The 24535-nt window shown below is 47.5% G+C and overlaps 1 long non-coding RNA gene across 1 annotated transcript in view; it reads left to right on the top strand.

Moving 5' to 3' along the window:
* The window catches only part of LOC144819784 (uncharacterized), a 297913-nt gene that overhangs the window by 142856 nt on the left and 130522 nt on the right, over positions 1–24535 (top strand). The gene's annotated exons all lie outside the window — the stretch shown is intronic.

Below are 24535 nucleotides of genomic sequence, written 5' to 3' on the forward strand. Positions count from 1 at the left end.
ATAAATCAATGTTCCTATTGTAAAGAGGAAGGACATTGGAGGGTGGATTGCCCTCTGTTGTTGGCAAGGAATGGACCTAATAGAGGACGAGGAAGAGGTCGAGGGAACATAGATCGAAATAGCATGAGAAGAGAGGAGTCACAACATGAGGGTGCTCGTAATAATTATTTTGATGACCCTCAGAACAGACAATACTACAATGAGACTTATCGGGATGACAGGTACGATGAACGGGATTATGCATGAGACAGCCATGGACAGAGCAGGGGCCATATTACAGTACCAGTTGACCAAGAGGGACCTTATGTACAAGGAGAACTGTTGGGTACATCAGGAAAGTTTTTAGTGGATACTGGAGTGATGAATAGTTCAGTCGCCCATACACTGGTCCCAGGGGCAGCTCTGTCTGGCCAAAACAACGTATCAGTAGGATTCACTGGAATACCGTTAGTGAGCCCCGTTTCGAAACCTCTGCCTTTTACGATAGGTCCCATCTCCATGCAAACACCCTTTCTTCTAACTTCTAATTGTGGTGAAAACCTCTTAGGGTTAGACATTTTGAAGAGATTACATGCCCGTATATATTGTTCCCCTGATGGCGTTTTTCTGACGATGCAGAAACCACCTGTGAAAGAGACTCAATACTTTGCTAAAAATGAGACCTTGCCTCCTGAATTCTCTACCATTCCTCGGACACTGTGGGCGACGGGGGACACTGATGTTGGTCTGTTAAGAATAGCCCCTGTGTCAATAACATTGAAACCAAATGCGCAGATGCCACACATTCCCCAGTATAAGATTTCACCAGAAGGTGAACAGGCCTTGTTACATATCATTCGTTACCTTATTGACAAGGGAGTGGTGGAAGAAACAGCTGCTAACGTTTGTAATAGCACAAGAAAACTGATGGTCTAGGTAAGGAAAAAGGAAAATATATGTAACCATGTACACAGAACAGAAGTAAGCAAAACAACACACATTCAATGACTCATCAGTCTAGCTGTGGATAATAATAAGGTTGATAGAGCCATTGCGACTTCGTGTCAGGAGAAACCCTGAGGAGGGCAGAAAGATCAGGATTTCCATCAACTGCCCTTGGTGGCCAGTGTCATCATTTGGAAAACCAAAGGCGCCCTATGTCACCTCCCCCTGCCTCAGGACATACCCGGGGTACCGACGGTGAGGGCGGTGCCTCCTTCTCGACCTGGGTCAGAGCCAGGTGAGGTGAGGCCTTTTACCTCCTGCAGGATAGGTATGAACTATCATCCATCCTGTATGGAGGTATTGTGATTGGTCACATATATTTTACACTGTGATATATTTTAGTCTTTTTGGTATCACTGTTTTCATCACTATACTTAATGCAGTAGCAAAATTATTTAGGTCCTGAAGAAAGCCGGGGTTCTGATACCCACAGCGGCTGAAACTAGTAGACCATTTTCGGTAGATTAGTTTAAAACCGACACTGTATTTTTTAATATGTCCACCAGTGGTCGTCAATAAAGTTTCTTTGGACCACTGTTGTATCGTTTTTAATCCACTCACATTTATATTGCTTGCACTGCACTTTCCTGCCCTATCACTATACGCCTAGTCTACCAATGTTTGGCTCAGTGCCAGAAGAGCTGAGGTGACATAGGGCGCCTTTGGTTTTCCAAATGATGACACTGGCCACCAAGGGCAGTTGATGGAAATCCTGATCTTTCTGCCCTCCTCAGGGTTTCTCCTGACACGAAGTCGCAATGGCTCTATCAACCTTATTACTATCCACAGCTAGACTGATGAGTCATTGAATGTGTGTTGTTTTGCTTACTTCTGTTCTGTGTACATGGTTACATATATTTTCCTTTTTCCTTACCTAGACCATCAGTTTTCTTGTGTTATTTATCATTAGGATTGGGGATTAAAACTGTCGGGTCTTTAAATATTCTCCCTGGGACCCCCTCTCTCTCCCTCTCCGGGAGCTGAGCAATGTGTGATTAACGTTTGTAATAGTCCAATTTTGCAGATTCTGAAAAAGACACCAATTGATGGTGCCCCTGATTATAAGACCGCATATCGTTTTGTGATTGACCTACGAGCGGTCAATAAGATAGTAGTCCCTCAATACCCAGTGGTACCGGATAGTACAGCAATCCTTACAATGATTGTAAGGATACTGCCCAATATTTTTCTGTGATAGATTTAAAGAACGCTTTCTTTAGCATTCCAATTCACCCTGATAGCAGACATATCTTCGGATTCTCATTAGGAGGCCGAAGCTTTAGATTTACGCGTGCACCCCAAGGCTATACAGAAAGTCCTAGTATATATAGCCAGGCTTTAAAGGCAGTCCGGGATGAGTTAATCTTGCCTGCAGGTAATGCAATTATCCAGTATGTGGATGATATTTTGGTGGCCTCCGATACAGAAGAAGGCTGCAAAGAAGCGACTGTGAAATTGTTGCATCATTTGGCTGATAAAAGAAATAAAGTCTCCCTCTCCAAATTTCAATATTGTCAACAGGAAGTGACCTACCTTGGCCACTTACTGTCGAAAGCGGGGAGACGACTAACGCCAGAACGAATATCTGTAATTACTAACATGTCTGTACCTCGTACTCAACGTGATGACCGTGTGTTTCTTGGCATAACCTCTTACTGTCGCCAATGGATTCCTAACTATTCACTCCTCTCTAAAACCTTGTTGTATTTGACTATCAAAGATGTGCATGAACCCCTACCCTGGACGGATGAATGCCAAGAAGCCTTTGACTCTTTGAAATCTGCTTTGTGTTCTGCACCTGTATTGGGTACCCCGGATTACCGGAAGCCTTTTTCACTTTATGTGCACGAGGTGGACGGTTGTTCCCTTTCAGTGTTATCACAGGGTTTCGGAGGAAAACAGAGACCCTGTGCATTCTTTTCATGGGTCCTGGATAACGTTGCACGAGCCCTACCGAGTTGTCTGATGGCCACTGCGGCAGTAGCGGTGGCTATCCAACAATCCGAGGGTATAGTCTTGAACATGGACCTCACAGTTATGTTACCGCATGCTGTGGATATTCTGTTAAATAGAACCAAGACCCAGCACCTTACGAGTGCTCGTTTGACAGGATACAAACTAACATTGTTTACACCCCACATTACAATTAAAAGATGTGCTACACTGAATCCAGCAACAGTATTGCCTCTCCCTTCCAATGATAAAAAGGATGATATCCATGATTGTATATTTAGAACTGAAGAGGAAACAAAAGGGCATGTAGATCTAACAGACACCCCTTTACTAGAGCCCCAAGGAGAGTTATATGTTGATGGTTCTTGTTTTAAATTACCAGATGGTACTGCCACAGCTGAGTATGCTATTACGACCCTAAAAACGGTGGTGGAAACCGCTAGGATTTCACATCACTCAGCCCAGGCAGCTGAACTAATAGCTTTGTTACGAGCATGTGAGATCAGTAAAGGCTTGAGAGTAAATATTTACACAGACAGCCAGTACGCCTTCGGCGTTGCCCATAGTTTTGGGAGGCTGGAGAGGGAAAGGGGTTTCTTTACCACACATGGCCAGAAAATTCAACATGGTCCTTTAATTGATCGTTTGTTATTTGCCCTGACACTACCAGATAAAGTTGCCATCATCAAATGCAGTGCTCATCAGAAAGTCATTGATTCTACGGGAGAGGGAAATGCTTATGCTGACTCAGTAGCTTAGGAAACAACACAGACTAAGATGACTCCCATGTTTCCTAGTGCTTCAGCCCGGTGGGTGGCGGAAACATCTCTGTTCGATAATACCATTGAGAGCGTAAAAGAATTACAGAAAGAAGCTACCATCGACGAGGCACAAAGATTGGAACAGGAAGTGGGACAGCTGGATAAGAATGAATGTTGGATAGATCGAACTGAGAAACAGCGTTGGTTACTTCCTAATGCATTGGTATATGCTGTAGTGACCATGGCTCATGGTCCAGCACACATAGGAGCAAAAGGTATTTGTGCGGTATTAGACCCAGTCTGGAATAACCCAAATATTCCCAAAACCGCAGTACATGTGGTTAAGTATTGCCCTGTATGTTTGCGTTACAACTCAGGGGGCAGAGAATCGGTCCTGAGTGGTAATTTTGCACCGCCATCTCTGCCATTTGAAGTTATACAGATTGATTACATACAAATGGAGAGAGTGAACAATTTGAAATATGTATTGGTGGTGGTTTGCGCTTTCAGTAAATGGGTTGAAGCCTACCCCACCAAGGAAGCCACTGCAGTTGCAACTGCTAAAGCTTTGTTTAAAGAATACATCCCCGATATTGTTTGCCCCGGATTATCTGGTCTGATAACGGGACACATTTCAATTCCTCGCTGGTTCAGAATGTTTGTGATGGTTTACAAATTAGGCAGAAATTTCATGCAGCCAGGCATCCCCAGTCAGCAAGTCTAGTTGAAAAATATAATGGTGTATTGAAACTGAAGATGGCCAAAATCTGTGCTAGTACTGGATTAAGATGGCCCGATGCCCTCCCTATAGCATTATTGTCTCTAAGAACAACACCACACACAAGAACGGGGTTATCACCCTACGAGGTAATCTTTGGCCATCCTGCAAATGTGTGGGGAGTCCCTAGGTCCAGGTCCTTTAGAGATATTGATTATCCTTTGATGACAGACTATCTGTATGCCTTGACTAAAGATCTGCGTTCTATTCATCAACAGGTATCCAAGACATTGCGGCCGCTACCAGAGGGTCCTGGACATCAGTTGGAACCAGGCCAGTGGGTTCTGGTGAGGAACTACCAATGGAAATCAAGTTTGGAACCGAAGTGGTCCGACCCCTACCAGATCATACTTGCTACGAGGTCGGCCGTGAAGGTGCATGGACGCAAGCATTGGATCCATGCCAGCCATCTGAAGCGTCTCCCGCTCCCTTTGCCCTTTGATTTGCAAAACCGCAAAGGAATCCCAAGCCAAGAAGGAGAGTCGCTTCAGAGTTTTGTACCATTTTCAGAAGCCCGAGAAGAGGGGCAGCCAAGTGAAGCGTTGCCCCCAAGTGACGGGGTGGCGGCTCAATCAGCAAAGGCCATTGTTTCTGGTGCATCACAGGATTCGAATGCATCTAATGATCCTGCAATTTAGTTGTTTTCCGACCAAGAGCAACCTGGTCGCTGTAAATACGACCTGCGGCCCCGAAAACATCGCGGTACCCCGGAGCCATTTGGTAGGAGCTAGGAAAAGACTTGAGTTGAGACACATCGGATAGATTGGCTGGGGTACTGAGCGAGACACTGGACTGAACACGCTGAGAGCTTGGAACATTGTGCTAAGTAGCTCTGTTCAGCAAGAAAGACTGAGATAAGGGCTGCGGTCGTTCCACAAAGAGGAGAAAAGCTGTTTCCTTTTGGATGAATAAAATAAGAGTCTGCCTGTGAGGCTCTAACCGGACACAGGAAGAAGATCCCTTAGTGGGAAGAAGAACCCCCTCTGGTGGCGTGCGTGCTTTGTGGATAAAAAGATAGTTTGTGGACTTATAGAGAGGGACCGAGTTAGATCTGGACTTATAGAGAGTATGTTTCCTTTTGATCGATTTGCATTGGAGGATGAAAGGCCACTAGCCCCTCGGCGATATGTGGATAATATGCATTTGTTTTCCGGATGGTCCACCAGAGTGAAGGTGGCATTCGTTGCTTTTATTGTTATCATTACAGTAATTATGATGAGTGTATTTGTGTACTTAGAGTTTCAGCATCCAGTACAAAAACTGTTAGGAACTACCATTGCCCCGGAAGAGCATATCTTCTATTCTTTGCCCCCTCATAAGGCCAGACACAGAGAAACCTATATGAAAAATGCTTTTATTGAAATGTTGCATCAGACTCATAGTACCACAAATAAGACGAATTGTTGGGTATGTGGGCTGCTTCCCTCAGTGATGCATCAGCACGAACTATTCATCTCCTTGCCAATGTCTTATTTAGCTAGCTGTGAAGCCTGGTTCCAATTATTATCTTTAATGTATTCACATTATGTAGCCGAACCAAAGATTTATACTGAAAAAGATTACGAAGCCATTTTGAAGTATATAGAACGACATCAAGGATTTGACGCAGAAGGAAATGGCGGAGAGGGTTCTTTGGATCCCAATGTGTGCATGAATGTATGTACAGAATATAAGACTATTACGTGGTTAATGGAGGAAATGCAGGACTTTGAACTTTTTAATGACACTATGTATTTTCAGCATTTTAAAGAACGGAATGTTACGAATGACAAAGCTTTGCCGATCCCCATTATCAATACTACCTCTCCCTTTTGCATACAGGGACGAGGCCATGTTAAGGTAGGAAAAAGCAGGTGTAATTATACTTACACTCTACAGGTATATAGTACCCCACCTATGATTACTCCACCAGATGTATATTTTGTATGTGGTGAGAATGCCTACACGTGGCTCCCACGGAGATGGGCAGGAAGTTGTTATCTCTCGTTCCTTTACCCTCCGGTGTACATTGCTCCGCCAGATTATCATAGAACTCATCAGTTAATTCAGAAGGGGGTGGTGGTTAGCCAAAATATTAGGAGCTTTGACACTGATAGTACTGATCAAACAGACACCTCCCTGCAGCAATTTGAGGATTTTGCCAAGGGTTTCACACCCTTTTGGGGACCAATATTCAATAGTCGCAGTATAAGACGTTTGTCCCGAATAGTTGAGAACGTGGTCCAGACCACCACTGGGATCTTAACCAACATTACGGTGGAGCTTCAGGCGACGAGGCTTGTTTCGCTTCAGAACCGGATGGTTCTTGACATCATCCTCGCAGATAGGGGAGGAGCCTGTCGTGTGATCGGCAGCTCTTGCAGTGTGTTTATTCCTGACTCAGCCCCCACCATTCATCTTGCCATACAAAAGCTGCATCGACTAGCCAGCGAAGCGCATGTAGATAACGGCACCTGGTCCCTTAGCAGCTGGTTTTGGGGTCTTTTAGCCACTTGGGGTTGGAAGATATTTATGGTGCTTGCTGGAGCTTTTGGAGTGATATTTACATGTTGCTTGTGTCTCCAATGTGGCCCGGCCTGCTGCTCGTTCTGTGCAGCAAGGATAACATCTGCTTAAAACTTTTCTCGTCATGCAATGGCCGAAAAACAGATGATACAAAAGGAGGTGTCAGACCTCAGGCAGATCGATGAAGGAGTCTTTGTAGAATAATTTTTTGTAATTATTTTGGCCACCATGAGTGTGGAAGGGTATGCTCAGACATGAGTCCCTTGCTCATTGCACCATCAGGATTCAAGCAAGCCGGGCCGAAGACGGCTGTAATGCCAGAAACCGGTCCCCGGAAGCTTGTTTCCTTTCCAGTGAAGAATTGGCTTGGTAGTTTGGTCTGCCCTGTTCCCATGATGCACTGGGCCAGGGACAGACTAATTTGCATAGAGCCAGGTTCTGAACTGGGATGGTGCAGTGAGCTAAAAAACGGTGATGGATCAAGCCCTGATCTGTTGACTGGGTAGGAGTGTTCTGATTAACTCAGATACTCTGTCCATCACCACCCCCTTTTTGTAATTATTTTGGCCACCATGAGTGTGGAAGGGTATGCTCAGACATGAGTCCCTTGCTCATTGCACCATCAAGATTCAAGCAAGCCGGGCCGAAGATGGCTGTAATGCCAGAAACCGGTCCCCGGAAGCTTGTTTCCTTTCCAGTGAAGAATTGGCTTGGTAGTTTGGTCTGCCCTGTTCCCATGATGCACTGGGCCAGGGACAGACTAATTTGCATAGAGCCAGGTTCTGAACTGGGATGGTGCAGTGAGCTAAAAAACGGTGATGGATCAAGCCCTGATCTGTTGACTGGGTAGGAGTGTTCTGATTAACTCAGATACTCTGTCCATCACCACCCCCTTTTTGTAATTATTTTGGCCACCATGAGTGTGGAAGGGTATGCTCAGACATGAGTCCCTTGCTCATTGCACCATCAGGATTCAAGCAAGCCGGGCCGAAGACGGCTGTAATGCCAGAAACCGGTCCCCGGAAGCTTGTTTCCTTTCCAGTGAAGAATTGGCTTGGTAGTTTGGTCTGCCCTGTTCCCATGATGCACTGGGCCAGGGACAGACTAATTTGCATAGAGCCAGGTTCTGAACTGGGATGGTGCAGTGAGCTAAAAAACGGTGATGGATCAAGCCCTGATCTGTTGACTGGGTAGGAGTGTTCTGATTAACTCAGATACTCTGTCCATCACCACCCCCTTTTTGTAATTATTTTGGCCACCATGAGTGTGGAAGGGTATGCTCAGACATGAGTCCCTTGCTCATTGCACCATCAGGATTCAAGCAAGCCGGGCCGAAGACGGCTGTAATGCCAGAAACCGGTCCCCGGAAGCTTGTTTCCTTTCCAGTGAAGAATTGGCTTGGTAGTTTGGTCTGCCCTGTTCCCATGATGCACTGGGCCAGGGACAGACTAATTTGCATAAAGCCAGGTTCCGAACTGGGATGGTGCAGTGAGCTAAAAAACGGTGATGGAGCAAGCCCTGATCTGTTGACTGGGTAGGAGTGTTCTGATTAACTCAGATACTCTGTCCATCACCACCCCCTTTTTGTAATTATTTTGGCCACCATGAGTGTGGAAGGGTATGCTCAGACATGAGTCCCTTGCTCATTGCACCATCAGGATTCAAGCAAGCCGGGCCGAAGACGGCTGTAATGCCAGAAACCGGTCCCCGGAAGCTTGTTTCCTTTCCAGTGAAGAATTGGCTTGGTAGTTTGGTCTGCCCTGTTCCCATGATGCACTGGGCCAGGGACAGACTAATTTGCATAGAGCCAGGTTCTGAACTGGGATGGTGCAGTGAGCTAAAAAACAGTGATGGATCAAGCCCTGATCTGTTGACTGGGTAGGAGTGTTCTGATTAACTCAGATACTCTGTCCATCACCACCCCCTTTTTGTAATTATTTTGGCCACCATGAGTGTGGAAGGGTATGCTCAGACATGAGTCCCTTGCTCATTGCACCATCAGGATTCAAGCAAGCCGGGCCGAAGACGGCTGTAATGCCAGAAACCGGTCCCCGGAAGCTTGTTTCCTTTCCAGTGAAGAATTGGCTTGGTAGTTTGGTCTGCCCTGTTCCCATGATGCACTGGGCCAGGGACAGACTAATTTGCATAGAGCCAGGTTCTGAACTGGGATGGTGCAGTGAGCTAAAAAACGGTGATGGATCAAGCCCTGATCTGTTGACTGGGTAGGAGTGTTCTGATTAACTCAGATACTCTGTCCATCACCACCCCCTTTTTGTAATTATTTTGGCCACCATGAGTGTGGAAGGGTATGCTCAGACATGAGTCCCTTGCTCATTGCACCATCAAGATTCAAGCAAGCCGGGCCGAAGATGGCTGTAATGCCAGAAACCGGTCCCCGGAAGCTTGTTTCCTTTCCAGTGAAGAATTGGCTTGGTAGTTTGGTCTGCCCTGTTCCCATGATGCACTGGGCCAGGGACAGACTAATTTGCATAGAGCCAGGTTCTGAACTGGGATGGTGCAGTGAGCTAAAAAACGGTGATGGATCAAGCCCTGATCTGTTGACTGGGTAGGAGTGTTCTGATTAACTCAGATACTCTGTCCATCACCACCCCCTTTTTGTAATTATTTTGGCCACCATGAGTGTGGAAGGGTATGCTCAGACATGAGTCCCTTGCTCATTGCACCATCAGGATTCAAGCAAGCCGGGCCGAAGACGGCTGTAATGCCAGAAACCGGTCCCCGGAAGCTTGTTTCCTTTCCAGTGAAGAATTGGCTTGGTAGTTTGGTCTGCCCTGTTCCCATGATGCACTGGGCCAGGGACAGACTAATTTGCATAGAGCCAGGTTCTGAACTGGGATGGTGCAGTGAGCTAAAAAACGGTGATGGATCAAGCCCTGATCTGTTGACTGGGTAGGAGTGTTCTGATTAACTCAGATACTCTGTCCATCACCACCCCCTTTTTGTAATTATTTTGGCCACCATGAGTGTGGAAGGGTATGCTCAGACATGAGTCCCTTGCTCATTGCACCATCAGGATTCAAGCAAGCCGGGCCGAAGACGGCTGTAATGCCAGAAACCGGTCCCCGGAAGCTTGTTTCCTTTCCAGTGAAGAATTGGCTTGGTAGTTTGGTCTGCCCTGTTCCCATGATGCACTGGGCCAGGGACAGACTAATTTGCATAGAGCCAGGTTCTGAACTGGGATGGTGCAGTGAGCTAAAAAACGGTGATGGAGCAAGCCCTGATCTGTTGACTGGGTAGGAGTGTTCTGATTAACTCAGATACTCTGTCCATCACCACCCCCTTTTTGTAATTATTTTGGCCACCATGAGTGTGGAAGGGTATGCTCAGACATGAGTCCCTTGCTCATTGCACCATCAGGATTCAAGCAAGCCGGGCCGAAGACGGCTGTAATGCCAGAAACCGGTCCCCGGAAGCTTGTTTCCTTTCCAGTGAAGAATTGGCTTGGTAGTTTGGTCTGCCCTGTTCCCATGATGCACAGGGACAGACTAATTTGCATAGAGCCAGGTTCTGAACTGGGATGGTGCAGTGAGCTAAAAAACGGTGATGGATCAAGCCCTGATCTGTTGACTGGGTAGGAGTGTTCTGATTAACTCAGATACTCTGTCCATCACCACCCCCTTTTTGTAATTATTTTGGCCACCATGAGTGTGGAAGGGTATGCTCAGACATGAGTCCCTTGCTCATTGCACCATCAGGATTCAAGCAAGCCGGGCCGAAGACGGCTGTAATGCCAGAAACCGGTCCCCGGAAGCTTGTTTCCTTTCCAGTGAAGAATTGGCTTGGTAGTTTGGTCTGCCCTGTTCCCATGATGCACTGGGCCAGGGACAGACTAATTTGCATAGAGCCAGGATCTGAACTGGGATGGTGCAGTGAGCTAAAAAACGGTGATGGATCAAGCCCTGATCTGTTGACTGGGTAGGAGTGTTCTGATTAACTCAGATACTCTGTCCATCACCACCCCCTTTTTGTAATTATTTTGGCCACCATGAGTGTGGAAGGGTATGCTCAGACATGAGTTCCTTGCTCATTGCACCATCAGGATTCAAGCAAGCCGGGCCGAAGACGGCTGTAATGCCAGAAACCGGTCCCCGGAAGCTTGTTTCCTTTCCAGTGAAGAATTGGCTTGGTAGTTTGGTCTGCCCTATTCCCATGATGCACTGGGCCAGGGACAGACTAATTTGCATAGAGCCAGGTTCTGAACTGGGATGGTGCAGTGAGCTAAAAAACGGTGATGGATCAAGCCCTGATCTGTTGACTGGGTAGGAGTGTTCTGATTAACTCAGATACTCTGTCCATCACCACCCCCTTTTTGTAATTATTTTGGCCACCATGAGTGTGGAAGGGTATGCTCAGACATGAGTCCCTTGCTCATTGCACCATCAGGATTCAAGCAAGCCGGGCCGAAGACGGCTGTAATGCCAGAAACCGGTCCCCGGAAGCTTGTTTCCTTTCCAGTGAAGAATTGGCTTGGTAGTTTGGTCTGCCCTGTTCCCATGATGCACTGGGCCAGGGACAGACTAATTTGCATAGAGCCAGGTTCTGAACTGGGATGGTGCAGTGAGCTAAAAAACGGTGATGGAGCAAGCCCTGATCTGTTGACTGGGTAGGAGTGTTCTGATTAACTCAGATACTCTGTCCATCACCACCCCCTTTTTGTAATTATTTTGGCCACCATGAGTGTGGAAGGGTATGCTCAGACATGAGTCCCTTGCTCATTGCACCATCAGGATTCAAGCAAGCCGGGCCGAAGACGGCTGTAATGCCAGAAACCGGTCCCCGGAAGCTTGTTTCCTTTCCAGTGAAGAATTGGCTTGGTAGTTTGGTCTGCCCTGTTCCCATGATGCACAGGGACAGACTAATTTGCATAGAGCCAGGTTCTGAACTGGGATGGTGCAGTGAGCTAAAAAACGGTGATGGATCAAGCCCTGATCTGTTGACTGGGTAGGAGTGTTCTGATTAACTCAGATACTCTGTCCATCACCACCCCCTTTTTGTAATTATTTTGGCCACCATGAGTGTGGAAGGGTATGCTCAGACATGAGTTCCTTGCTCATTGCACCATCAGGATTCAAGCAAGCCGGGCCGAAGACGGCTGTAATGCCAGAAACCGGTCCCCGGAAGCTTGTTTCCTTTCCAGTGAAGAATTGGCTTGGTAGTTTGGTCTGCCCTATTCCCATGATGCACTGGGCCAGGGACAGACTAATTTGCATAGAGCCAGGTTCTGAACTGGGATGGTGCAGTGAGCTAAAAAACGGTGATGGATCAAGCCCTGATCTGTTGACTGGGTAGGAGTGTTCTGATTAACTCAGATACTCTGTCCATCACCACCCCCTTTTTGTAATTATTTTGGCCACCATGAGTGTGGAAGGGTATGCTCAGACATGAGTCCCTTGCTCATTGCACCATCAGGATTCAAGCAAGCCGGGCCGAAGACGGCTGTAATGCCAGAAACCGGTCCTCGGAAGCTTGTTTCCTTTCCAGTGAAGAATTGGCTTGGTAGTTTGGTCTGCCCTGTTCCCATGATGCACTGGGCCAGGGACAGACTAATTTGCATAGAGCCAGGTTCTGAACTGGGATGGTGCAGTGAGCTAAAAAACGGTGATGGAGCAAGCTCTGATCTGTTGACTGGGTAGGAGTGTTCTGATTAACTCAGATACTCTGTCCATCACCACCCCCTTTTTGTAATTATTTTGGCCACCATGAGTGTGGAAGGGTATGCTCAGACATGAGTCCCTTGCTCATTGCACCATCAGGATTCAAGCAAGCCGGGCCGAAGACGGCTGTAATGCCAGAAACCGGTCCCCGGAAGCTTGTTTCCTTTCCAGTGAAGAATTGGCTTGGTAGTTTGGTCTGCCCTGTTCCCATGATGCACAGGGACAGACTAATTTGCATAGAGCCAGGTTCTGAACTGGGATGGTGCAGTGAGCTAAAAAACGGTGATGGATCAAGCCCTGATCTGTTGACTGGGTAGGAGTGTTCTGATTAACTCAGATACTCTGTCCATCACCACCCCCTTTTTGTAATTATTTTGGCCACCATGAGTGTGGAAGGGTATGCTCAGACATGAGTTCCTTGCTCATTGCACCATCAGGATTCAAGCAAGCCGGGCCGAAGACGGCTGTAATGCCAGAAACCGGTCCCCGGAAGCTTGTTTCCTTTCCAGTGAAGAATTGGCTTGGTAGTTTGGTCTGCCCTGTTCCCATGATGCACTGGGCCAGGGACAGACTAATTTGCATAGAGCCAGGTTCTGAACTGGGATGGTGCAGTGAGCTAAAAAACGGTGATGGATCAAGCCCTGATCTGTTGACTGGGTAGGAGTGTTCTGATTAACTCAGATACTCTATCCATCACCACCCCCTTTTTGTAATTATTTTGGCCACCATGAGTGTGGAAGGGTATGCTCAGACATGAGTCCCTTGCTCATTGCACCATCAGGATTCAAGCAAGCCGGGCCGAAGACGGCTGTAATGCCAGAAACCGGTCCCCGGAAGCTTGTTTCCTTTCCAGTGAAGAATTGGCTTGGTAGTTTGGTCTGCCCTGTTCCCATGATGCACTGGGCCAGGGACAGACTAATTTGCATAGAGCCAGGTTCTGAACTGGGATGGTGCAGTGAGCTAAAAAACGGTGATGGAGCAAGCCCTGATCTGTTGACTGGGTAGGAGTGTTCTGATTAACTCAGATACTCTGTCCATCACCACCCCCTTTTTGTAATTATTTTGGCCACCATGAGTGTGGAAGGGTATGCTCAGACATGAGTCCCTTGCTCATTGCACCATCAGGATTCAAGCAAGCCGGGCCGAAGACGGCTGTAATGCCAGAAACCGGTCCCCGGAAGCTTGTTTCCTTTCCAGTGAAGAATTGGCTTGGTAGTTTGGTCTGCCCTGTTCCCATGATGCACAGGGACAGACTAATTTGCATAGAGCCAGGTTCTGAACTGGAATGGTGCAGTGAGCTAAAAAACGGTGATGGATCAAGCCCTGATCTGTTGACTGGGTAGGAGTGTTCTGATTAACTCAGATACTCTGTCCATCACCACCCCCTTTTTGTAATTATTTTGGCCACCATGAGTGTGGAAGGGTATGCTCAGACATGAGTCCCTTGCTCATTGCACCATCAGGATTCAAGCAAGCCGGGCCGAAGACGGCTGTAATGCCAGAAACCGGTCCCCGGAAGCTTGTTTCCTTTTCAGTGAAGAATTGGCTTGGTAGTTTGGTCTGCCCTGTTCCCATGATGCACTGGGCCAGGGACAGACTAATTTGCATAGAGCCAGGATCTGAACTGGGATGGTGCAGTGAGCTAAAAAACGGTGATGGATCAAGCCCTGATCTGTTGACTGGGTAGGAGTGTTCTGATTAACTCAGATACTCTGTCCATCACCACCCCCTTTTTGTAATTATTTTGGCCACCATGAGTGTGGAAGGGTATGCTCAGACATGAGTTCCTTGCTCATTGCACCATCAGGATTCAAGCAAGCCGGGCCGAAGACGGCTGTAATGCCAGAAACCGGTCCCCGGAAGCTTGTTTCCTTTCCAGTGAAGAATTGGCTTGGTAGTTTGGTCTGCCCTGTTCCCATGATGCACTGGGCCAGGGACAGACTAATTTGCATAGAGCCACGTTCTGAACTGGGATGGTGCAGTGAGCTAAAAAACGGTGATGGATCAAGCCCTGATCTGTTGACTGGGTAGGAGTGTTCTGATTAACTCAGATACTCTGTCCATCACCACCCCCTTTTTGTAATTATTTTGGCCACCATGAGTGTGGAAGGGTATGCTCAGACATGAGTCCCTTGCTCATTGCACCATCAGAATTCAAGCAAGCTGGGCCGAAGACGGCTGTAATGCCAGAAACCGGTCCCCGGAAGCTTGTTTCCTTTCCAGTGAAGAATTGGCTTGGTAGTTTGGTCTGCCCTGTTCCCATGATGCACTGGGCCAGGGACAGACTAATTTGCATAGAGCCAGGTTCTGAACTGGGATGGTGCAGTGAGCTAAAAAACGGTGATGGATCAAGCCCTGATCTGTTGACTGGGTAGGAGTGTTCTGATTAACTCAGATACTCTGTCCATCACCACCCCCTTTTTGTAATTATTTTTTTGTTTTCAAGGCATCTGTTTGGTACTCCCCTAGGTTAGGGAGGATCCCAAAATCATCACCTCTTTCACTGCTTGCTAATTTTTCAGCTTCACTTTTGTGAAAGGACTATATGCACTTTAGAATATAAAGATAGCGATACATATTTTATCATAACCGGCACTGTGCAGGATGACATTTGCAATTATTTAGCAATTTTTTACAGTGCAGACAAGTACACAGTGTCATCAGCTTCGTTACGCAGACTACGTGTACTATGTGAAGTTTAAAGTATACTACGTGAAGCTACGTGTAATGCTGCTACGCAAACTACGCCCAGGCCTACAAAAGATCTGAATAATTTGAGACCAGTTTCTAACTTACTGCTCCTATCCAAAAACGTAGAAAGATGTGTGCTCCTGCAACTAACTCAACACCTGGAGAGCATCAACCTCCTCGGCGCTCACCAATCGGGTTTCAGGAAGGGCTGCAGCACGGAAACCTCGATCCTCAACATCATCGATGACATCCTCAAATCACTGGATGCGGACAAATGCTGCCTGCTCATTCTCCTAGACCTATTGACAGCCTTCGATACGGTCGACCACAAACTCCTCATTAAGGCACTTCAAGAAAGGGCAGGTCAAGATGAGGTGGTCCTACAATGGTTCTCCTCCTTCCTCCACAATCGCACCCACAGAATAAAAATCTAAAAATTTGTGTCCCTGTCAGCAGGAGAGTTGTCCAAGGTTCTGTGCTCTCCCAGCAACTTTCCAACATTTACATGGAACCACTTACAACCATACTAAGAAAAGCCAATATCCCCTTCCATCTGAATGCAGACGACACACAGATTTACCTGGGAACCACCTCCAGTGATGACATTCAGTGACTTAACAACATGCATAGAGAAGTCCAACACTGGCTGTCTAGTAACCACCTAAAACGTAATCAAGACAAGACTGAAATACTCCTCATCTCAAACAAAGAAGAGAATCCCCAAATTGCGGAATGGCTAAATGTCATCGATGCACTCAATGGAAACATCACCCCGGTGAACTCTTTAAAATCACTTGGCTTTACTCTAGACCCGAAACTGAACATTACCAAACACATTAAGAACTCCGCCAAGAACGCCTTCCTCAACCTGAAGCTACTAAACAAAATAAATACTTCCCCCCCCCAAGGACCTTAAACTAGCCACCCAATCACTGGTTTTATATAGATTAGACTATGGGATCGCATCCCTCTCAGGCATGTCAAAGGCACACCTTGCTTCCCTCAAAACAACGCTAAATGCAGCAGCTAGAATGGTCACAGGAGTGAAAAAATTCGACCATATCTCACCTGCACTCAGAGAACTAAAATGGCTCCGAGTTGAGCTGCAGGCCAGTTTCAGAACAGCTTGCCTTACCCACAAAGTCCTTCACACAGGCAAACCTGATTATCTGGCCTCCAAACTCAAAAAAGCTGGTCAGACCAGAAACCTCCGGAGCTCGAACACTCTACTACTCATACCGCTAAAAGCACACAAACAAAAAACTGCGGCCCGGTCCTTCACAGCCAACACGCCCAAAATCTGGAACGCTATCCCCCCCCCACATCAAAACTATCGCCACCTTCGCAAAATTCAAAGGACAGCTCAAAAACCTTTTCCTAGAACGTTCCCTAGTGAAGGGACTTGAGCCGCAGAGGTGCTGATGGCTACTCCCTGGAGGGAGTGCGACCCAAGACTATGTGACTCGGCGAAGGCACCTCAAGTCCTCACTGCCCCTCGGTTATTTAACCTGCTGAAACTCATTGTTCATGTTTGATACTTTCATCGTGTTTTGTTATTTGTATTTGCGGTCTTTGCAATGCGACTGTTGTAAAGCGCTCCAATACCCTCGGTTCTGGCCAGCGCTGTATAAAACTTCTAAATAATAATAATAATAATAATAAGGAAGACAATCAAGGGGCATAATGGAAGTGTTTTGGATCGTAATGGCTGGACCAAAGTCATTGGCATTTACAGATACTGCTGCTTCTAAGGCAGAGATCCTACCATTGATCCTATTAACAAAATGGCTCAATCATTCTATGAACGTTAACCAAAAGGCTTTAAACCAGAGATTGTCAGAAAGCAGATTTAGATTCATATTGTTCCTCAATGGTTTTCCCATACTTTGGAGTATGGGTTTTAGATGATCTTCTTTTCTTTTTAGCTGACAGCGATACTCATGTGAATCAAAAGTTGAAGATTCATCAGCTAACTGTGAACTTTAGTATCAATAGCTAAAATAGTGATTAGTGATACTCAAAGCACGGCCCTCGGCCCCCCTGGTGAAGAGCAGCACAAGGTCATGTTTAGTAGCTGACCACTAATATTCAGAATTTTTTTTAAACAAAAGGCAAGCATTTATTATTCTGCAAATAACTGCTTGCTGGTTTATTAAAAAAAAAATTAGACCTCCTTACACAATACCTGACTCACCCCAGAGACGTTTTAAGATATGGGCAAATCTGGCTCTGGCCCAGGGACCCAGTCTTTCAGGGGGCCCCTGATAGAGCCAGCTGTGTTCTACAGACAGTCTTTCCCTGATGAGCTTTACTAATTGTTAAACAGATTATTTTAAATACCATTTTTGCTTTCATTTCTTTTTATTTGGGCGATATGTGAGAGTCTATTACAGACACTTTGCAGAGAAATGTTGTGTGTGTTTCATGCAACATCCATACAAAAAACTTTTTTTCAGATCAAAACAGGACCTCACATATAAGAAATGGGAGGGAGTCACATAGATTATTTGCAGCAATATTAGTGAGCTACTGCTGTGTTACAATATTGAAAACACACATCGCTATCCAAGAATATTTGATGTAAACACATTTAGAACTTGGATAAGTGTGCCTGTTAGTGATCTGGCCAAAGACTGCGTGAAAGAGCTGGAAGTTAATCCTGAATTCAAAACTGTTCTCAACAGGGGCCCCCAAAATATGTTTGGCCCAGGGCCCCCAAAATCCTTAAGACGACCCTGACTCACCCAGAACCCCTATCACCACCCTGCTGGCATCAGTGCGGTCCTTGGTCACACCACAGACCGTACTTTGTGGCCGCCTGGGAAAATGTTTGCTAGTACCCATTGGCTAGAACATTGCTATGAACACATGAATTATCTGAGACTTTAGTAGTAACCTACTCATTGCAGTCAATAGTGTATAACTGCCCCTTCAAACACATTCTGTGATGAGTGGATAGAGTTTTCTGTTTGTGCTATGTTGTAATTATTTAAGCCCACAACTTGCGCTAGCAAGCTGTTAATAGAAAGAGAAGATTGGAGCTCCTTGATGGAAAGATTTTGTGCACAAACTTTCCTTTTGGCCATATTGATCAAGACAGTAGACCTGGCCTCTTCTGGCCGCTGACAGGCTACATACGTGTGCATAATGTTAATCCCCAGCAGCGGACAACTATAAGTATAAAACCAAGGGTCCCGCTCCCTCGCAGGCGCATTGACAGGCCCACACGCGCTTCCTACAAAGCGCATGCGCAGAGCAGAGACCTACGCCCGCGCATGCGCAGTGTCACCAGTCACAACACGCATGCGCGAACGCGACTCGTGTACAACAGAAAGCAGCCGAGCGCCCGCGTTAGCACCATGACTCAACAGTTTGAGTCTGTCTACCTTGTCCTCCCTCACACAGATGCTAGCAATCAACCAAATACCTATGGTATAAAACGCTTGGCGATACCGGCCACTCTGCACTGGTATGCGAAGGAGGCACAACAGGTCCAGAGCGGATCCTAACCAGAAAAGCTCTGAGTATAGCTGAACAACCATCACGACCACGGGTAAGCGCTACCTTCTCTCCCTTACAGGTCTCCTAAGTACCATAGTGGCCAAATACCTTTGTTCTTTACAGGGTCAACCCCCTGCCTCTTCACAACCATGAAGCACAATGCTGCTTAAACTAGCGTAAGCAACAACCTTGCGTCTTTTCTTCACAGATATGCACTAGGGTTGTTATTACCGTGTTTTAGCCACTCCACTCCCGAACTACAAGTGCGAACTTCACCTTAATGGTACCACCAATACCATTACACCAATAGCCGCCTATAGCCTGCAATATTACCGCTATGAAGCCGGCTTTCAGATGTAAACAATGTAGTACATTGAATTGACTCTTCCTTTCCCCCTGTATGTTTTGTCTTTGTCTTTTCTGTTACATGTACAGGTGTTTAGAGAAGGGAATCCCCCCTCTCACACATAGATAAACACTTTAAGGCGTGTATACACATAGTCTGAATAACACACACACTAGTTTAAATCACATACACTTTATTTTATTTAGTCCTGAAGAAAGCCAGCTTATTTATAAGGCACTGGCTGAAACATGTTGACTTACCATGGATGTAGGAGGTCGTAACTTGCCACCAACATCCCACAGCCTTATTTTTAACCGCTGACGGTGGCCCAGGTATTAAAGTCTAATTCACCCACGGGTACTGGGACCATCGCCAAACCGTTTTAACGTCACATTCACAACATCCATCACCGCACACTCAGCGACATACCAGCTCCGCTGTAATCAGGCGTCGAAGCACACCCGGGACACGCTAGGTGTCACTGGGTGGGCCCGATGATGAAGCATGCCACCAACTAGGTTGGTGGGTGAGGGCTTCATGAGCATACCAACCAGATGCTCTCATGACAAAACATACCTGAGTCATTACCCCCTTTTTCTATTCCTAAAAGCATAAGCTAGTCTTCTTTTGATTAACATTATATAAACCCCGGGGATAGGGACTAGCTTTCTGGTCCTCTCTCTCTCTCTTGATAAGTAGTTACATACGTGTGCACCCTTGGCCTTCATTTCTCCCAGGTTGTCGAGAGGTTGCTTCTTTAAGTTTTAAAATACTGGGTCCTGAGTCCATTAAGTCCTCCAAGTCACAAACAGAATCAATCCATCCCACACTTCATCAAGCACTGTTACTAGGTACGTTTTCTGGTTGGGGTACTTTTCAATATTATGCTTACAAGTCTTTAGGCAGACTTTAAAGAGGCTAGGTGCTGTGGTCCTTGAAGGACCCAGGCACACAAACAGAATCCAATAGGGAAACAGCCTTGACAACAAAGGCTTTACTATGCAGGGTCTTTACCACACCGTCTTTACCATGCAGGTAAGTACTATGCAGGTAAATATGTCTACCGTTACTGTGTTGGTAATTCTTTTAATAACATATTTATGTTATTTAAAAAAGGGAGTTAGGTGTGGGTAGTGGTAAAGGGCGGTAAGGACAATTTTAGGGTTTTGGGAAGAGTAGGGTGAAGGGATGTAAGGGTGATAATAGTGTTTAGGGGTGAGTTGTGGAAGATAAAGGTCTATGTCTATGTATGGGATTTATAAAGCGCAACTGTTATTCTGAGGAGTGTCCTGGCGCTACTGTAGAAGGGACATCAGCCAATCGGGAAAAAAGAGAGAAACTAGGGGCAGGCGAAAAGCCAGGTCTTGAGTGTTTTTTTAGAACAATGGTGTCCCCCTAATGCACCTGAGACACCACGGGAGCTTGTTCCATAGAAAGGGGCCCAAGAAGGAGAAAGCTCTGCCCCCTGCCATTGCCTTTCTAACATGAGGAACTTTGGCTAAACAAAGATTTTCAGAACAGGCGGTTCTCTGTGGAGTGTAAAACTTAACTCTGTTTTGTAGATAGTCCGGGCCAGTTTCGTAAATTGCTTTTTGGGTAAGTAGCAGTATCTTAAAAGTAATCCTCTTCCTGACCGGAAGCCAATGAAGGCATTGAAGAAGGCCTGTGACGTAGGAATTGCATGGGTGCCCAAAGATGGTACGTGCTGGTGCATTCCAGGTAATGGTAACTTTAGGATGTAGGGGTGGGTAGTGTTTAAGGGGGCAATGGTAATTTTAGGGTTTTGGTGTGTGCAGTGGAAAAGGAAGGTAAGGGTAATTGTAGGGTGTGTAATGGTAAAGGAAGGTAAGGAATACATTTCAAAGGAAAACCATTGGGGGTTTGGAGGGATTTACACACACACGGTTTGACGGTAATACTTACTTTAGCTAAGTCATGTCTGGTAAAGGCATAAAGGAATGTGTGGTAATTGCATACGCTGTAAGGACATATATTCCTTCCAACAACCTTGTGTTGCAGCAAAGAGCTACACCAGCTAGAATATTTGACAGAATTGATTTATTACATGCGATTCTCAAATTAACATTCAAAGTCTATAAAGAGTTAGTCCAGGAAGAACTGGGACAGTAAGCCAAAATGTGAGATGAACCAAATTGTGGACATTTGGGATTCAAATTATCTTTTACATTAGTACTATTAAAAAGGCTTGAACACTCAATGCCTGTATCAGACATACCCAAATAGTTTTATCCTGTTATACTCTTTACTAATCCAATCCAATCAGAAATTTGTATAGCGCACTACTCACCCAGAGGGTCCCAAGGCGCTTAGGGGAGAGGAGTTCGCTACTGATCGAACAACCAGGTCTTGAGTTGCTTCCTGAAGGAGAGGTGGTTCTGGGTACAACGGAGGTGGGAGGGGAGGGAATTCCAGGTCTTAGCCACCAGGTAGGAGAAGGACCTACCTCCCATGTGGATCTTCGAATGCGTCGAATCGCGGCGAGGGCTTGGTTGGACGAACGCAGTTGGCAGGTGGGGGTGTAAAAGGTCAGGCGTATGTTAAGGTATCTGGGTCCTAGGTCGTGGAGGGCCTTGTGTGCGTGAGTGAGGAGACGGAACATGATCCTCTTGCTGACGGGGAGCCAGTGCAGGTCTCTCAGGTGTCCGGATATGTGGTTGTGTTGAGGTATGTCCAGGATGAGTCGTGCGGAGGCGTTCTGAATGCGTTGAAGTCTTTCCTGCAGTTTGGCTGTGGTTCCGGTGTAGAGGGTGTTTCCGTAGTCCAGGCGGCTGGTGACAAGTGCTTGGGTGACCGTCTTCCTTGTTTCGATGGGGATCCATCGGAAGATCTTTCGGAGCATGCGTAGGATGTTAAAACATGATGATAAGACGGCATTGACTTGTCTGGTCATTGAGAGGGAGGAGTCTAGGATGAAGCCCAGGTTTCGTGCATGGTCCGTTGGTTTGGGTGCGCTGCCTAGGGCCGGGGGCCACCAGGAGTCGTCCCAGGCAGAGGGGGATGATCCCAGGATGAGGACTTCCGTCTTGTCTGAGTTCAGTTTTAGGCGGCTGTTCTTCATCCACTCAGCTACTTCTTTCATCCCTTCCTGTAGGTTGGTTTTGGCGGTGGTTGGGTCTTTGGTGAGGGAGAGGATCAGCTGGGTGTCGTCGGCGTAGGAGATGATGTTGAGGTTGTGTTGGCGTGCGATGGATGCGAGGGGGCTCATGTAGACGATGAAGAGGGTGGGGCTGAGCGATGAACCTTGTGGTACGCCGCAGATGACTTCGGTGGCCTCTGATCTGAACGGGGGGAGGCGGACTCTCTGGGTTCTTCCGGCGAGGAACGAGATGATCCAGTCCAGTGCCTTATCTTGTATCCCGATGTTGCTGAGGCGTTGAATTAAGGTTTGGTGACAGACCGTGTTGAACGCTGCGGAGAGGTCCAGGAGGATGAGGGCCACTGTTTCCCCATTGTCGAGTAGGGTTCGGATGTCGTATGTGGCTGCGATGAAGGTGGTCTCGGTGCTGTGGTTGGCTCGGAAACCGGACTGTGAGGGGTCGAGGGAACCGTTGGACTCGAGGAAAGGGGCGAGCTGACTGTTGACGGTCTTCTCTATGCCTTTGGCGGGGAAAGAGAGGAGCGAGATGGGGCGGTAGTTCTTAAGTTCGGTGGGGTCTGCTGAAGGTTTCTTCAGGAGGGCGCTGAGCTCGGCATGCTTCCAGCTTTCCGGGAAGGTGGCGGTGTTGAAGGAGCAGTTGATGATGTCCCGGAGTTGAGGGGCGATGACGGAGTCGGCCTTGTTGAAGATGTGGTGGGGGCATGGGTCGGTTGGCGATCCGGAGTGGATGGTGTTCATTGTGCGGTGGTGTCTTCGGTGCTGATCGGGATCCAGGCGCGGAGGGTGGTGGTGGGGGGGTTCGATTCTGTGGGTGGGGGAGTGGTCTGGTCGTCGAAGCTGTTGTGTATGTCTGCGATCTTGCTGTGGAAAAACGAGGCGAGAGAGTCGCAGAGGTCTTGTAAGGGAATGATGTCGTTGTTGGCGGCGCTGGGGTTGGTGAGCTCTTTGACGATGCTGAAGAGTTCCTTGCTGTTGTGGGCATTATTGTCTAGATGCTCCCTGAATGCTTACTTCTTGGTGGTGCCGATCAGCTGGTGGTGTTTGCGGGTGGCGTGTTTGAGGGCGGTCATGTTGTCTGTGGTTGGGTTTCTTCGCCAGGCTTTCTCGAGGGCGCAGCAGTTCTTCTTGGAGTTCTTGAGGTCGTCGTTGAACCAGGAGGCTTTTTTGCTTCCTGGTTTGTTGGGACGGTTTTTCAGGGGTGCTAGTTCGTCAGCGCAGTTAGTGATCACTGTGCGAGGTTGTTGGCTGCTTGATTGGGGTCCGTTGATCTGGCAGGAGGGTTCTGGTTTAGTGATGTGGTGAGCTGGGCGGTGGTAATTTTGTTCCAGCTTCTGCGAGGGACCTGTTGTGGGTGGTGGTAGGTCGTGGTCTTTCTGAAGCTGAAGTGGACGTAGCTGTGGTCTGTCCAGTGGAGTCCCGTGGAGTGGTTGAAGGAGATGTGCTTGCTGGAGGAGAAGATTGGGTCGAGCGTGTGTCCGGCGTAGTGGGTGGGGGTGTTCACCAGTTGTTGGAGTCCAAGATTGGCGAGGTTGTCCAGCAGGGTGGTGGTGTTCCTGTCGTTGTTCTTCTCCAGGTGGAAGTTGAGGTCCCCTAGGAGAATATAGTTATCGGAGGGGAGGGCGTGTGGGCTGACAAAGTCAGCGATGTCTTCACTGAATTGTGTGCGGGGTCCTGGGGGTCTGTAAATGAGGGTGCCTCTGAGTGTGGTCTTGGGGTCGGTGTGCATCTGGAAGTGTAGGTGTTCGGCGGCTGTGAGGGTGTCGTCGGAGCTGGTCGTGATGCGGATGGTGTTCTTGTGGACGATTGCGATGCCTCCTCCTGTTTGATTGATGCGGTCCCTTCGGATGATCTTGTAACCGTCAGGGATGGCTATTGGCGATGTCGGGTGCTGATGAGGCGTTCATCCAGGTTTCAGTGAGAAAGGCGACGTCCGGAGTTGTGGAGTCGAGTAGGTTCCATAGTTCAATGGCGTGTCTGTGGACCGAGCGGGTGTTGAGCAGGATGCACTTCAGGTGGTTGATGTTGGAGCTCCGCTTGGCGTGAGCGGATGCAGTGTAGGTCTTAATGCAGCAGAACTTGCAGGATTGGCAGGTGAAGGGTCCATGGGTGCGTCCTGGGTTGGCTCGGTAGCAGTCAGGGAGTCGGCCGGTGTTGAGTGCAGTGAGGGTGGCGGCGCCGTATGTTTGGCGGGTGGGATGGCCTCTGCGGGGTCCAGGAGGTCTG

Source organism: Lissotriton helveticus, chromosome 2_1 (genome assembly GCF_964261635.1).
Source record: "Lissotriton helveticus chromosome 2_1, aLisHel1.1, whole genome shotgun sequence".
Lineage (NCBI taxonomy): Eukaryota > Metazoa > Chordata > Amphibia > Caudata > Salamandridae > Lissotriton > Lissotriton helveticus.